We start from the raw sequence: 15,133 nt of genomic DNA on the forward strand, positions 1-15,133 counted from the left end.
ACAACCAGCCAGTACATGTGTGCAGTGTTGTGTCAAGTTGTGTGATGAGTTGTCAAGGCCACATCACGACTATGGGCCATAACTGTTGTAACTGAATGTAATGTAAAGTGAAAGTCCAATGGACACACACAAGAAGTTGAAGATTTCAGTTGAAAAGTCATAGGAAGTTCAACGGTCATGAGGGTAGTCTAAGAGTCATAAGGATCAAGCATCACCCTTGGCTATATATACCCCTCCCATTGTAGGATCAAACACTCTTCACCTTGGCTCCTCCCACATAGCCATGAGAGTAGACAATCATTTATTTGAGGAGTTAGGAATACTGGGATTAGTGATGTATGGTGTACATATGTGTCTTGGGACTTTTTATTAATTCATTTTCATGCATGTTTTGTAGATTTTGTAAGACTATTCTTTCATCAATTTTAATGCATGTTTGTTTCACTTGTACTAATATAGTTGAACTACTTCAGTTGTTTTAGTACTTACATTGTTGGGAATGTGTTGTATTGGTTATCACCACTGTCTCATCTCTATGGACTACTCCATGGGATACTAGACAGACCACCTTTATGTATTGGTTATCACCGCTATCACATCCTTGTGGACTACTCCATGGGATACTCAATAGACCATCTTTGTTTTCTGGTTATAATGACCGTCACATCTGTGTGGACTACTCTGTTGGGTGGTGTACGTGTTGTTCCCTTCACTTTGGTTTTAACGATGATCACATCCATTGTGGACTATTCTGCTGGGTGATGGACATACCTTTCTGGTTCGCTTGTGTCTCTTCCTAGGTGGTACTAATACCTCTCATTTAGAGCCTCACTTTACTCTCCCCCTTTACAGTAAGAGAACCTAGACATGAGTTACATTACACACTCACCATGCACACTTACCTTGCTGTTTGAAGATACAAGCGTAGCACTCTCATGTGCTGACATCCAGAGCCAAGGTAGATCTCTAACTTCATGGAAACGGAGCCATCATACCGAATGGGATTCCTACACCAAACAGTGTGAGGTCTAGTTGGGACTTCATTTCGGGGAGATCCCCTTGGTTGACAAATTTACAACACCATCAACAAAATGGCTCTAGAGGGAGGGCCAGACGACAGGCTATTCCCGTATAGTCTGGTTTGAATATCTTATTTAAAATGGCTCTTCCTGAAATCATAATCCCGAGATGTTTTTCTAAAGAGCTTAATTGTACCATCCCTACAAAAGTTATTCATGGCCTGTCGGAAGTTAAGTTCGATGGTGAGGGTGAATCAACTTTTCGTGAACATGTATTTCAAGTTATCCATCGCTGTTTCTGTCACAAAGTAGGTTTTGAAGATGGCATGGCTAGATTACTAACCCTCACATTCGAAGGTAATGTTAAATATTTCGATAAGTATAACCACCAAGATGTCTGTGAAAGAATCCGTCGTTTAAGAATGAAACCTGATGAATCAATTGAGGACTTTTCTGATTGGTTCCTTCACCTCTGTTGTGAAATTTCTTGACAACAATTTGAACTCAGATTTCTTGAGACAAGAGTTTAAACGCTTGGTTCATGTCTCCCAATACGGTGAACCTCCCGATTTCCCTTCCTCCCCAACTCTTGCACATCATGAGGCACCTCAGAATGTAGAGGAGGAGCCCACTACCCCGTTTGTTCCTTGTCCTCCTCATTTCTAGCCACAATGTGGGTACCCCCTTGCGGTGATCATGAAGTCAAGAAATCTGTGCAGCATGTCCCTAGCCGATATTCTCATTCGTCTCCCGCTTCAATGGAGGAAATTCTAGAATGGCACAAGAAGCCTACAACGAAGACTCACTCCTCCATTCCGTAAGAGGATGTCACCATTTATAACTCAAGTCTCGAATTTGATCTGCATCTTTGCCATCCTCTATCATATACAAGCCATGAATCCTTGTACCATGACTCGCTTGATCAATCTATTTCATGAACCAGTTTTTCGCATTCTCTTGATTCTCAAGCTGTTGGCTCAAATTGCAATCAGGCGTAAGGCAATCAGTCACATTACACATGAAGAAGAGAAGAAAGGTGAGGGCACTATCAATCTTCCATCTCTTTTTCAAAATTGTCCGCATCAAAACAATGAGTTTACATTCTTGAAAGATTCTCAACCTTCTAATCTCGGTGGAACATCCTGTACAATCAATTCTTTCGATCAACTTATAGTCTTGGGTAATCATCACTCCCATGCTTCCATATGCTGCGACGAACGCCCAAGCACATCACATGATTTTTTATTTTCTCATGAAGACTCTAACTTATATATAGAATGTGCTCTGGTCAAAGAAGACGTCCATATCGAAACTTCCTCTTCACCTCACTTTCCCTTGTGTCCTATCATTCACAACACATCTACATGCGGCAGAGATACTCCATGTTCTCTTGCTTCTTCATCCGATGAGTTATCTCCTCAATTGACACAAGGCAGTGAGGTTGTCCATGATAAAATTGAAAACAATCTAATCATAGAGTGTCCTACCCATTCCCCATCATCCCTTCTTTTGCACGAAGACAACTCGTCAAATCAGCTTGCTCATGCGAGCTCACCAATTCATTTATCTTTGGACGTACCATTAGAAGATCCTCTTCAATTGAGTAATCTAATTGTTGTTGAAGCTGAAAAATCTAGTGAAATCTGTGACAAAGATGGCTGCCATCCGAAGAGAAATTTTGAAATTAGCAACAACAACCACCCTTAAGCCATGCATGATCTGGTTCAAGTTTAAAAATGTGATTCTATAGTTCTAGAAAGTTACAGGACATGCCAAGGAGTCGAGGCACTTCAACGTCCATTGACAGTTATGTCAAGACTTCGCGACTTTGGTAAGCCCCCCGAATCAAATCAGATCTAGTTTCTAACACACAATATGTTTATCTGCATGGTTTCATTCTATGTGGATCCCCATGTAAGTAATGTTTGGTATTTTGGGTGTGATCTTTCAAAATTTTAAAATTTCATGTCTGGCCAAATTCATGAATCTGTTATAGCTCATTTGTCTTCATGCAAATCTCTTATGTCAAAATCGGGTTAGGAATGTTCATTTATCATAAAGTCATGGAATTGTGAAGTTCATCATCTTAAAGTCTATCTTTACCCACAATCATACTTATCAAATTTCCCCCTTCATTTTCAACTCATTGACCTTCCTGCAAAATTTGCACTACAAATCTATTTGTCATATATAACTCACAACAAGCTTGGTCCCATTATTCAAAGATGTCACAAGATTGTTCAAATGGAGTTTTCTTTGTTCTTTGCAAACCATGAATCTGACGTCCCAACTAGGTCATCTAATCATTGCTCTATCTTGGGTAATTTTCATTTGGCTTATCATTTTCCCATTAGCACATCCGATGAAAGTTGCTTTGCACTCTCTGATCTTCATTGCTTAACATCTCTCTCTTCAGATTTTCGTCAAGTAGGTGAGGCACTTTAGCCTTTGCTGATGGTTATGGTAGGTCCTTGATGTCTTGGCATGACCGCCGAGGATGATCAGATCTATTTTTCTTTACAAGGTTCCCATCATGATCTTGCTTCTCGAATAAAAAATTCAACTTTTTAGAGATCAAAAGCTTTCAAGATGACCATCATGAATTTTATGATATGATCGCTAAATGGATGGAACAATATTGCTTGGAAATCTCTGTTGCAGGCAACAAGTTTCAATCCTTCCTCACACTTGCTAAGAAGCTCGGTGTAGACGAGAACGCAGCTGTAAGAGGATTTCGAGGTTTGTTGAAAAGTAATATCCATCAAAGAGGTAAGCATGTGCATTGGGTAAAAGTAATGGTTGTGACACATCTTTCTGCCCATAGGCAAGAACTTCCTTCCTATGTGCAAAATTTTCAAGTTTCTATATTTTTTGTTTCACATCACTTTTTATCTGTTCTAATCATTCATATCTTTGTGGATGCAGGCTGGGAACGACTATGGTGGCTTCTGTTATCACCAAAAATTGATCATCTAGCCATGATTTACTAGATGGATTGAAATACATCATGTAAGGCAAATTTTACCATAGTAACTTTCACTATAAGAAATTACTTAATAAACGACATTTTTTAAGTCATTTTTGATTAAATCCATGAAGAATAATTAAATAAATCACTATTTATTTATTATATTCTAGGAATCATTAATTAATTAATCACTAATTAGTTATTATTCCTTGTCAATTTTGACTAAATCCCCTAGGAATACTTAAATAAATCATTATTTGTTTATTATTCCTTAACCATATTTCTTGAGATGATAAATAAATCATTTATTTATTTATTATTTCTAAATAAAAGTATTTAACCAATATAAATACTTTTTTTCCTCCAACCAAATATAATAAAATATTCCAAATGGTTAATTCTAGAATTTGGTTGATAATATTTTATTATTTCCCATTATTCGAGAATAACCTATTATTTTGTTATAAATAGAAGGGTTTTAAATTCATTCCTCAATTTTGATCATTTTCACTGTTGTAGCTCTGATTATTATCATTGTCACACACCATCTTGTTTTTCATTTGAGTTCTCATTGAGCTCAAACATTTTGTTTGCTGGGTTTTACACATTATAGAGGAGAGAGACTCTACAAAAGATGAAGACATTGAGGATAGACATGAACCCATCCCATAGAGGGGGACTGGTAACATTATTTTTTCCCTTCACATGTGTCTTTTAATAAAATATATTCTTTATATATCTGGTTTCCATTGGATTATTGGAGTTACTTGCACATATTTTCTTATTCCATTCTGCTGTTTAACTATTTATGTTGCATAGATCAGGGCTTTGGAAGGTTTTGTTTCTATCATTTGCTACAGATCTATTATGTTTAATAACCATTTTTATTGTTGAGGCTATTTTTCATCCATAGTCTAAAGTGATTTCTTTTCGTACACTCTCGATAAGAAAAAACCCCAACAGATGGCGACTCCGCTGGGGATTTAGCTACACATTTGTCATCTAGCAGATGACGACTCCACTGCGTTTTTAATTCTGATTCAGAAACGTGGGTGATCTTCAGTTTTCATCTTAGGGGTTTTCCTTTTTCAATCTATTAATGTTATTTACTAGCATTCTAACCCTATACCAGTCAAATTTCTAACTACTGCAAGTTTTTTGGTTATTTCCGCAGGTCACAGGAACCAGCCGCGACAAAGACGACAAATTTTTCTGAGACTTTCCGCCCAAGAAATGAGGAGAAGAAATCACACTTTTCTGCCCCAAACCTGCAATATGGAGGTCCAAAGCTAATTTTATGGCCCAAATATTACGATATCCCAGGAATCACGTCAGTACTTGCGATTTTAGCGTTTCTGGGAATTTTTCTGATCTTTTTTCTGGGTTTTTCTGAGAGTATTCTACTGGGTTGGTTGATCACTATCTTATCTCTCTTAGGCCTAGATCTATTTTGTTTCACTTGTCGAAGTGGAATTTAGCCCCTTAGGGCTTCTAGTACGCTTCCACCTTTATAGGAGGAGTTTAGCCTAGTAAGAAGTCTGAGTTTTTGTAGAACTTTCAGCCATATTTTCCAGATCTGTACCTTCTTTCTTCAGATCTTCAAAGATATGTTCTTTCCATCCAAAGTTCCATCTTGAACCTTTTTTGGTAATTTTCCTTAGGGTACCACTGCTTGCCCTAGTTTTCACACCCATCTCCCTATCTTTTGTAGTGATTTTCCTCATCGGTTTTTTTGCTGTTGCTACACCACTTTCCAACATCATCGTGTCATTTGATCCTAGTCACACCGATGCTTAGATCTATTGGCCTTTTTTGTTTTTTTGTTTTTGTTTTGTTTTGTTTTTCCGTTTTTGTTTTTGTTTTTTGTTTTTTGTTTTTTTGTTTTGTTTTGTTTTTTTGTTTTGTTTTTTGTTTTTTTGTTTTTTTACCACCAGCCAACATAGTGTTCGCAAACCCATTTTGGGTGGGGTTTTAGATAGTTGATTCATTGTTAATTTTTTGTTTCTAATTTCAATTTATTTCAATAATCTTTTTTGTTTTTCAAACACAATCTAGGCTTAATTAATAAACACACTTATGCACACAAGCACACCTTAAGCAAAGGGCGCTTGGTTTACACCACCAAGTCAATACTTAACTTATTTAATTTATCTCCCCACACAGAGACAAAGACACTTTGTTTATCTCCCTTCACCATTTCTGTGTCACTCGTATCTTACAGCCATTGGGCCACCAAGGCATTTGTCACAGAGAATCTTAGGCCTTCATCCATAGTTTCCACTTGGGCATATTACTCCTCCCAGCAGGGTTCGAGTTCATCCTCTCCCGACTCCCCATACTGACTCTTCTTCTGGTTCATCTGAATCCTCCTCCGCTTTTGAGCCTCCTTCATTGCATACCATCATCATGTCAGGATCCATTGCTGGTGTAGGAAATCAACTTGGTGTTGGCTCCAGTTCTACTCCAATCGTCACATCTAGTAGAACCATTAAAGGAACCATTCCGACAACTCCATTGCTACCTTTCATGGCTGGGTTAAGTCTCCCAGATTTTAGCAAGTTGATTAATGACCCTATACACCACAATGCTGGTTGGCAAGTTATGCCGACTAAGAGTCCCTCAGACATTCCCAAGTTTGAGGGTAACTTTGTAGAGGACCCCACCAATCACGTTCGCTCCTTCCATATGTGGTGCTTGTCTAATTCCATCACCGATGACTCCATTTGGCTTCGATTGTTCCAACACATGCTCACTGGAGATGCTGCGAAGTGGTACATTGACCAGCCCTCTGCTTCACATTCCACATTTATCTCTTGTGGTTAGAACCAATCAACTAAAAATGTAAGATGCAAATCCTCTATAAATTATCTCATCCATGATTCTTCTCCTTTGAATATGCATAGTTAATGATCCACATCTTCTACAATTATCCCACAAATCTTTATGAGTTGGAATTTGAAATTCAAATTTGTGGTTGGGTGGACAAATAGGACCCTTCTAAAATCTCCAAGTAGGCCTACAATATCACAAAACTCATAACAATTTTAGATATATATGAAAATATGTTAATTTCTTAATATTCAATCACAAATTCACTTAAAATACTTAAAATCAATGGCTTGGAGAATAATAATGATAAACCCATATGATTATGAAAATGGTTACTCGATGTAAGGTTATGGGGCTAAAGAATTACAGAATGAGCATAAAATGATGGAAATGAAGATGAAAGTGGATGACATTTTGGAGATCCAACATATACTGTTGTATTACTCATTTGGTTTAACATAACGAAGATTGGGTTGTTGTAGATATTTGTACAATATTTTGTAAAAAATTATCTATACTTATGCATGTGTGATTTACTGCTTTATGTTGTTCCCCTATGAAAATTATTTCTGTTGCGATTCTTGTTTTGGTAGCGTATGAGATTCTAAGATTCTATCTTAGACCTAAGATTGCGGAAATTCAACATGGTATCAGAGGGTGTTTGAGCTACTTTGGAAGACAGTGAATCATCAGAGTGCACAACGAAGTACAACTTAAGAGGGAGATGGTCACAGTTAGGTGACAGTGTCGAAGTTACAAACTTATCTCTGGTATGGGGACAGGTTGGAGGGGTTGTCCAACTATAGTCCATGGAAGGAAAGGATCAAGTCAGTCTTGCAAGTCAATATGATCTGGGAGTTCACCAATAAATCCATCAGGAAGCCAATTGAACCAAAGGAGCTTGAAGTGTTTGAGGAATTAGATACGAGGGTGAGATTGATCATCCTCGATGGTGTGAAGGATCCCCTAATACCTCATTTGTTCAGGAAGAACAATGCACATGAGATGTGGATGGATGTTAAGAATTTGTTCCAGAATAAGAACGAGAACCATGCACTGGTATTGGAGGATAAGTTTAAGTCCACCAAGATGATACAGTGTGAAGGAGTTACTTCGTTTGACGAGATTGTCTCAGGTCAAAGATGAGATTGTTGTCATCGGCGTGACTATTTCAAATTTTGATATGGTGAGGATTTATTTGAAAGGGTTCACCGAGGAATGGAAGCCCTTCATCAAGTGGATCACTTCCACAGAGAAGTTTCTAGACTGAAATAGGATGTGGGATAACTTCATTCAGGAGGAGTTAAGAGATGAGGATCTTCATTCGAAGAAGAGGGATTCAAATGATGACATGACACTTGCAGCATGAATGCAGGGTCAGTAGAAGAAGGACTTGAGTAAAGTCAAGTGTTTCAACTGTGGTGATATGGGTCATTTTTTTTAGACGTCTGATGAAGTAGAAGGGAGATGACGAGAATAAGAAAGGAAAGAAGGCCACCCATGTTTCCACTTATGTTGAGATAGATGCTCTCAACAGGAGGTTGGATCAGATGGAATTTATTATGATCTCTCATTTATCACAGGGTAATATCAATGAGGTTAGATGGTATGTGGATAGTGGTGTGTCGAAACATATGACATGGGAATAGGAGCTTTTCGAGACTCTAGATGAATGGGACTCAAAGTTGTACATGGTGTTGGGAAACAAGAGTTAGAAAGAGATATGAGGATTGTGAGTTGTGCCATTCAGGATGGAGTCAGGATGGGTGATGTAGGTCTAGGATGTACTGTTTGTACCATGACTTAGATATAGCATGATATATGTCTCGATGATCAAGAAGAAGGGTTTTGAGGTCTTGTTCTAGGATGGGAAGGTATGACTTAGGCCCAGAGGCTCTAGCTCCATGGGTATTGTGCTTGGAGTTAGAGAGCATGATTTATACAGGCTGACGAGTAAGCGTATGGATCATGGGAAGAAGGAGTAGGTTCTATAGAAGCAGGTCTTGGTATGCTTCAGAGGAGAAGGTACAAGTTCCAGAGAAGAAGTTCTAGGTTCTAGAGGCTCAGATGTAGTCAATTTCTAGTGGGAGTTTGCAGATTGAAAGGGATACTTTGGAGCCCAAGAAGAGCGTGCGGTTAGTGGGGAGAAAGGGTGCTCCTACAACTACCAAGAAAGAATCATGGAGATAGTGGAATACATTCCAAGAGAAGAAGAAGAAGCAAGAAGCATCCAATGATAGTGACACTTTCAAGGGAGGCATAGTTCATAGTATAGGGATTTTTGTAGTGGCAAGCGCCAGGAGTTGGGCGAGTGTTGCAAGTAGTGATGATGATGATGAGTTGCTTCCTAGTCTTGGAATTACGTCCCTCGCTAAGAGGGAGTGTTGATTTTTGAGTAGATTGTACTCCAAGCTCTAGGGTTCAGGGTTTGGAGGGTGGAGCACCACAAGAGTCACTTGTAGGCTTGAAACCCAAGGTTGGGGTTTTGTACCCATCAATATTTGGGCCAAAACCATGGAGCATTTTGGACATGAGATGGATGAAGATGATAGAGGATGGCAAGGAGAATACAACACTTCAAGAATTGTCGAATTCTGAGATGTCCTTGGTGAGTTATGAATTTTTTAGTTGACAATGAATTTTTGGGCACTCAAGTCAAGTAGGCTTGAAGTGGAAATGTCCAAAATATGTGTCTCTTCAATAATTTGGCGGAGCCCTTCTAAAGTGAATAAATAGAAGGTGCGTGAGGCTCATTTGGAGCATCCATTATGCATCAAATCATAGAGATATATCCATGTGGAATCCGAGCTCTAGGAGAGGACAAAACAAAGGTTTTTGAAGTTTGTTTGGAGGCCGAGCTACTGTAGAAGGACAACTGCAAGGTATGTGTGATATGTTGGGTAGATTTCAAGTGTTTGGGTATTTTTTGTAGGTCGTAAAGAGGAGCAGAAGGATTCCACATTCCTTAGATAGAATTTGATGTGTTTTGGTGTGGTTAAAAGGGAGTTATGTCCTTATTCATAAGGACGCAGCCCTAGAGACCAGAAGAAGTAGGTTGCAGGCTTAAACAAATGTAAAGTGAGGGTGGTTTGGAGCTGGTTATTAGCCCTGAAAAATATCAAGGAAGAGGAGGAATTGAAGGGCCCTAGTCATAGTAGAAAAGGGAATGTGAAGGTGGGTTGTAGGGATGACGTGGGTCACAGTCATGCCCTAACCAGGACAAAAAAATTACAACAGTAAAAACCTTAGTCCAAGATGAATGCAGAGATATGTTTTAATATGTTGAGTTAATTTTTATGCTAGTTTGGATCAGGGTTTTAGTGCAACCTATGGAAGCCAAGGAGAGAGGGCTAAGGTGTTGGTTAGAATCCCTAACTAGTGGGCTGTTTCCATAGTGAGGATTAGTGATTGGAAAGAATTTGTAGCAGCCCGTGGGAGCTAATTGGAAAGATTTTCTTGGTGGATCTAAGCCTATCCTAGGATCAGATCTTACAGTGAGTGTATTGGGCACCATTGGACTAGTGGAGGGCAACGCGTTGATGTCCCAAAGTATCCCTTGACAAGCAGTCATACTAAGAGCTTGACAACTGAAGGTTGGGTGAAGGATTGAGCCTAATGTGCAACACTTTGATGGAAAAAAATGACTGCTAGATTGGAATATTGGAGCTTAGGAATTGACCAACCTAGAAGAGCTGATTAGATCAACCCGTGTTCATTGTAGCAGAAGTGAATTATAATAGTGATAGGTGGAAGACCTCCTGGAGAATCTATGTGTTGTGCTTTGATGGACTAAGGGGTATCTAGAGAGAAGAACAAGAGTGAAGTACTAATAGGATGAGATATGACATAGAGATTGTAGTGAGATTGTTAGTGTATCTTGTATCCCTTGTATGTGAGCCCTATAATGCTGTATTACTCAGTTGGTTCTATATAAAAAAGATTGGGTTTTTGTACATATTTGTACAATATTTTGTAAAAAGTTGTCTATACTTGTGCATGTATGATTTACTGCTTTATATTGTTCCACTGTGCAAAGTAGTTCTGTTGAGATTCTTGGTTTGGTTGTGTAAGAGATTCTAAGATTCTATCCTAGACCCAAGATCATGGAAATTCAACACACAAAGCATCATATCATATCGGGATAGCAGGTTCCTGAGCACATGTTAGTCGAGCCTCTAGACATTATTAGACACCAAGCTCAGCAAGTCGACTGCATTCCATCCCCAAACTAATGGTCAAACAAAATTCATTAACATGACGATAGTGCACATACTACGCATGATAAAATCCAAGAATACACGAACCTAGGATGAGAGACTTCTTTATATGAAACATAGTTATAACATAGATATCTATAGTTTGATTGGCCATAGTCCCTTTCACGTGGGTATGAGATTTCAACCATTTTGTTCAATTGATGTTGCCATGACTCATGTGACGACACTGACAAAATCGACACATATAAAATCTGAGGCTCATAAAGTAACTAGGTTTATCGAATGCATCCACCACATCCTCTATCGGTTCCACAAAACCTTGGATAAGTCCAATGCAAAGTACACACAGTGACATGATCAACATCGAGCACCACATAAATTTCAGGTGGGTGACAAAGTTTGGTTGCATTTGCAGAAAGAATGCCTTGCTAGAGCTGATTAGAAGCTTTGACCACTCTGATATGGGCCTTACACCATTGCAAAGGCCTTGGGAGATAATGTTTTCGAGCTCAACATTCCCCCATTTCTTGGCCTACACCCAATGTTCAATGTGGACTGCCTTCAACCATACTTTCCACTATTGCTAGACACATTAGACATTACAGAACATCTAACACCAACATAGCTCAACCTAGACTGCATGGAATAGGCCACACTTGATCAGATCATGGACACACATATCAAGAAAAATCTCCAATAGAAGATCCAACTTTAGCGGGTTGTCAAATATGGCCAACTCCTACACCAATGTAAGTGGCTCACTAGGGACCAAGTTCAACAAAAGTTTCCCCATCTCATGGACACACTCAATGCAATGGGGACCATTAATTCCTAAGGGGTGAGAATTGATCTAGTTGGATATTGGTGGCCACCTGCCTATTCCATATGAACCATCACCATTGTTTCTTTCAGTTTCCTTAATTATAACACAATTTACAATTTTTGGACTTTTTTGGGTCCTAAACTTCCGAAGCTCTTTTGACGCCATAAATGCCAATTTTTTTTGGAAAAAGGGTAGACCCATTACCATAAGTAGCAGTCTATAGTTGAAAGTTGTTTTCCTCAGACAGATATTTCTAACAAGATATCGTGCGTGTCAAACGAAGATCATATGCCAAATTTACGATCCTGGGAAATTGATGTACCAACTAACCCCAACGAGGCCCATAGAATTTTGGCGCTTCATCTCTAGGGTTAGGTTTTTGGATGTTTATGGTTTTCCATCATTTATCAATAATAAAAAGGCTTCTAAGCGTCATTGTAACACAGTTCGTAAGGCATGTAGCTGCCACATCGCTTCTCAGAGATAAGCTACGATCACCTAAGCTAGTTTATTTCCATTCTACATGTAAACGATTTTCAGTACTTTGTTATTAATGAATTGCAGTTTTGTTTTCATTATAGCTCCATGTTCCTATTTATATCTATATTTCATTTTCTTCATAAATCCAGATCACATTGGATTCCAAGATACCTTGGAAGATGAATCAAATGGTCATGGAAAATGTATTAATATGTATATCATTGTGAATATAATGCATTCAATGTCTTCTCTTTCATATATTGTCTATCATTTCATGTGTGTTTAACAATTATAGCTAACAAAATACAAATTTATTCAATTAACTGTTATTTGCATATTAAGGCCCCCCTCTCCCTTCTTTTTTTATCATCTCTTAAATACAAGTTTTTAAATAAGACAAAATGAAATTTTTATTTTTCGACATCAATACATTAATTCTATATCTCAATTGTTTATTACTAGTTAAATATAGGAATAATACATACAAATATAACAATAATGATTGCAAATGTAAGTAATTAATGGTACCAAACACAAGATAACAAAAAATTTGGGGTTCTTGTACAACTGACATTCCTTACAACCTTCATGCCCTTATATTTGGTGATATCCTCCTACATACATGACTAAACACTACTTGACTATTGATAATATATTTACCTGATATTTGGGCACTCTTCTTTCCTATGGACCCCTGAGTTATAATGGGATGTAAAAGGAATATATACTCTATCAGTATGGAGAAGACCTTTTGAAGTTCAAAAGGTTCCAACTCAATAAAATCTTCGCATCCAAAACTCACAACAAAGATGAATTAATCAATCAATGGTAATTGTTCATTAGGACAACCATGAAACATTAGGATGCATAAAAGGTGAGTCTCCCATAGCTTAGTCTTCTTTTTTAGAAGTTTTCACTATTTCCACTTGTTTTCTCATGCAAAATCATTAATTTCCTAAATTTCAATATTCTTTTTATTCACCTATCCACGTGTCAACATTTTATAAATACTCTTATGAATTTAAAATTTTTAACTTCTTTAAAAGTCTAATTTCCCTAACCCCAAAATATATTTCCTAATTCCTCTCTTATTTTTCCATTGATCTCATTGTAGATTTTGGTGCTCACGTGCTTCTTTTACTTGCGTTAACTACTAGGTGTTAGATTTATATATCTAACCTCCCTGATTTTTTTTCTCAATTTCAAATTTTAGTATGAGATCCCAATTCTATGATTCTTCCACATAAAGAGTTCTCATAAATATCAATTTTCTCAATTTTTAATTTTATTCTTTTTAATTCATGTACACCCTCCCCCTTTGAGTGCTTGTATTTAATCAACATTTTATTACTAGTTTACTTAAATAGAATATCCTCCCTACATGTTTTATGATATCTAGAGTATTTGATTCACTAACTTTGATTCCATTTTATTTTCTTAAGATTTTTTTTTAGTGTACTACCATATTCCTTTTTTTGTAAGTTATCTAGAACTTTAAACCAAATTTTACTTTCAATCCCATTTTTATTATCCTCCTTAACTTAAGTGTTTAATCCATTAACTTGAATTCCAATTACCTTCTATTTTTTTTTTGATACCAATAGTGCGAAGTTGATTGTACCCTTCAAGAACTTATCACAAAGTTCTAAGGGTACCACAAAACTTTCCCTTCAAGTATCTATGACTATTTGAGGGGAATATATGCATGGTGATGGAGACAGACATTAACTCCAGGGCCACCCTTCTTGTGAAACTAATGATGACTGAGTGTTAAGTTATCTACCTTAATGTGTTCCCTTTAGTGAAATTATGTCATGAGTGATCAAATATGTAGTTAAACACTTGTGAAATCATGCAACTTCAAGGTGAAAATTCCTAACACTTTCCAACTTAAGACATAGTTGGAGTTCTAGTGGCTGGGATTAGGGACATTATCCCACCCCTCCAAGGAAGATCCAATATGATCTATACAACCCTATAACCCATGTAATTGGTGCATGCAATCACTAACATTGATTCAAATTTTGTAACAATATATCAAGCATATATTCAAATTTCAATATTAGTTGTACTTAATAACCAAATTAGAATAACTACCTAATCATGCATGTATGTATTATCGTGGTCTCTTGCCATGCAAAAAAAATTGTTTGTAAAATGTGGTCATAATGATTAGCCATCATAATATATGCATGGTAAGCAACATCAAAATCATCAATATCACATTATGATCATAATCATTAACATATTCTATATTGATAATCAAAACAAGCACATCATGAGTTATCATCACATAAAATAATAACTACATCATAAGACTCTGATATCTTCAAAGAATAATGTGTCTCAGAATATCTGTCTTAGAAGTCAAAGTAAAACTCAAATCTCCTATCTTAAGTCCATCTAGGACATGGTACTACACTTAAATGTTTAAAGTATTGGATAATATTCAATGTTTGTCTCTTTTTCTTCTACTAGATTTATATGAGTTTCATATAATTAACAACCTTCTCTAAAACATTTTTTTCAATTGTAAAGGTAAAATTTGTCTCAATGAAGTGGATCTCTATGTGCCGTTCACTAGGCTTGGATTCCCTTCCTCATCTATACACTCAAAAGTATTTATTATAACAATTTAATATTACCTTATGGGTTGCTAACTGATGAGCCCCAAATTTGGTAACATTTTGGGCTCATTTGGCCTACTTACCCTTGCTCAACCCTTCATTTTTCATCACTTATGCATCATTTTTTAGTATATTCATGTTATTTGTAGGAAGGAGGGCAGTCACTATTC

This window comes from Pinus tabuliformis, chromosome 2_2 (genome assembly GCF_031772625.1).
Source record: "Pinus tabuliformis cultivar Carrire ecotype Pingquan chromosome 2_2, CPIR1, whole genome shotgun sequence".
Lineage (NCBI taxonomy): Eukaryota > Viridiplantae > Streptophyta > Pinopsida > Pinales > Pinaceae > Pinus > Pinus tabuliformis.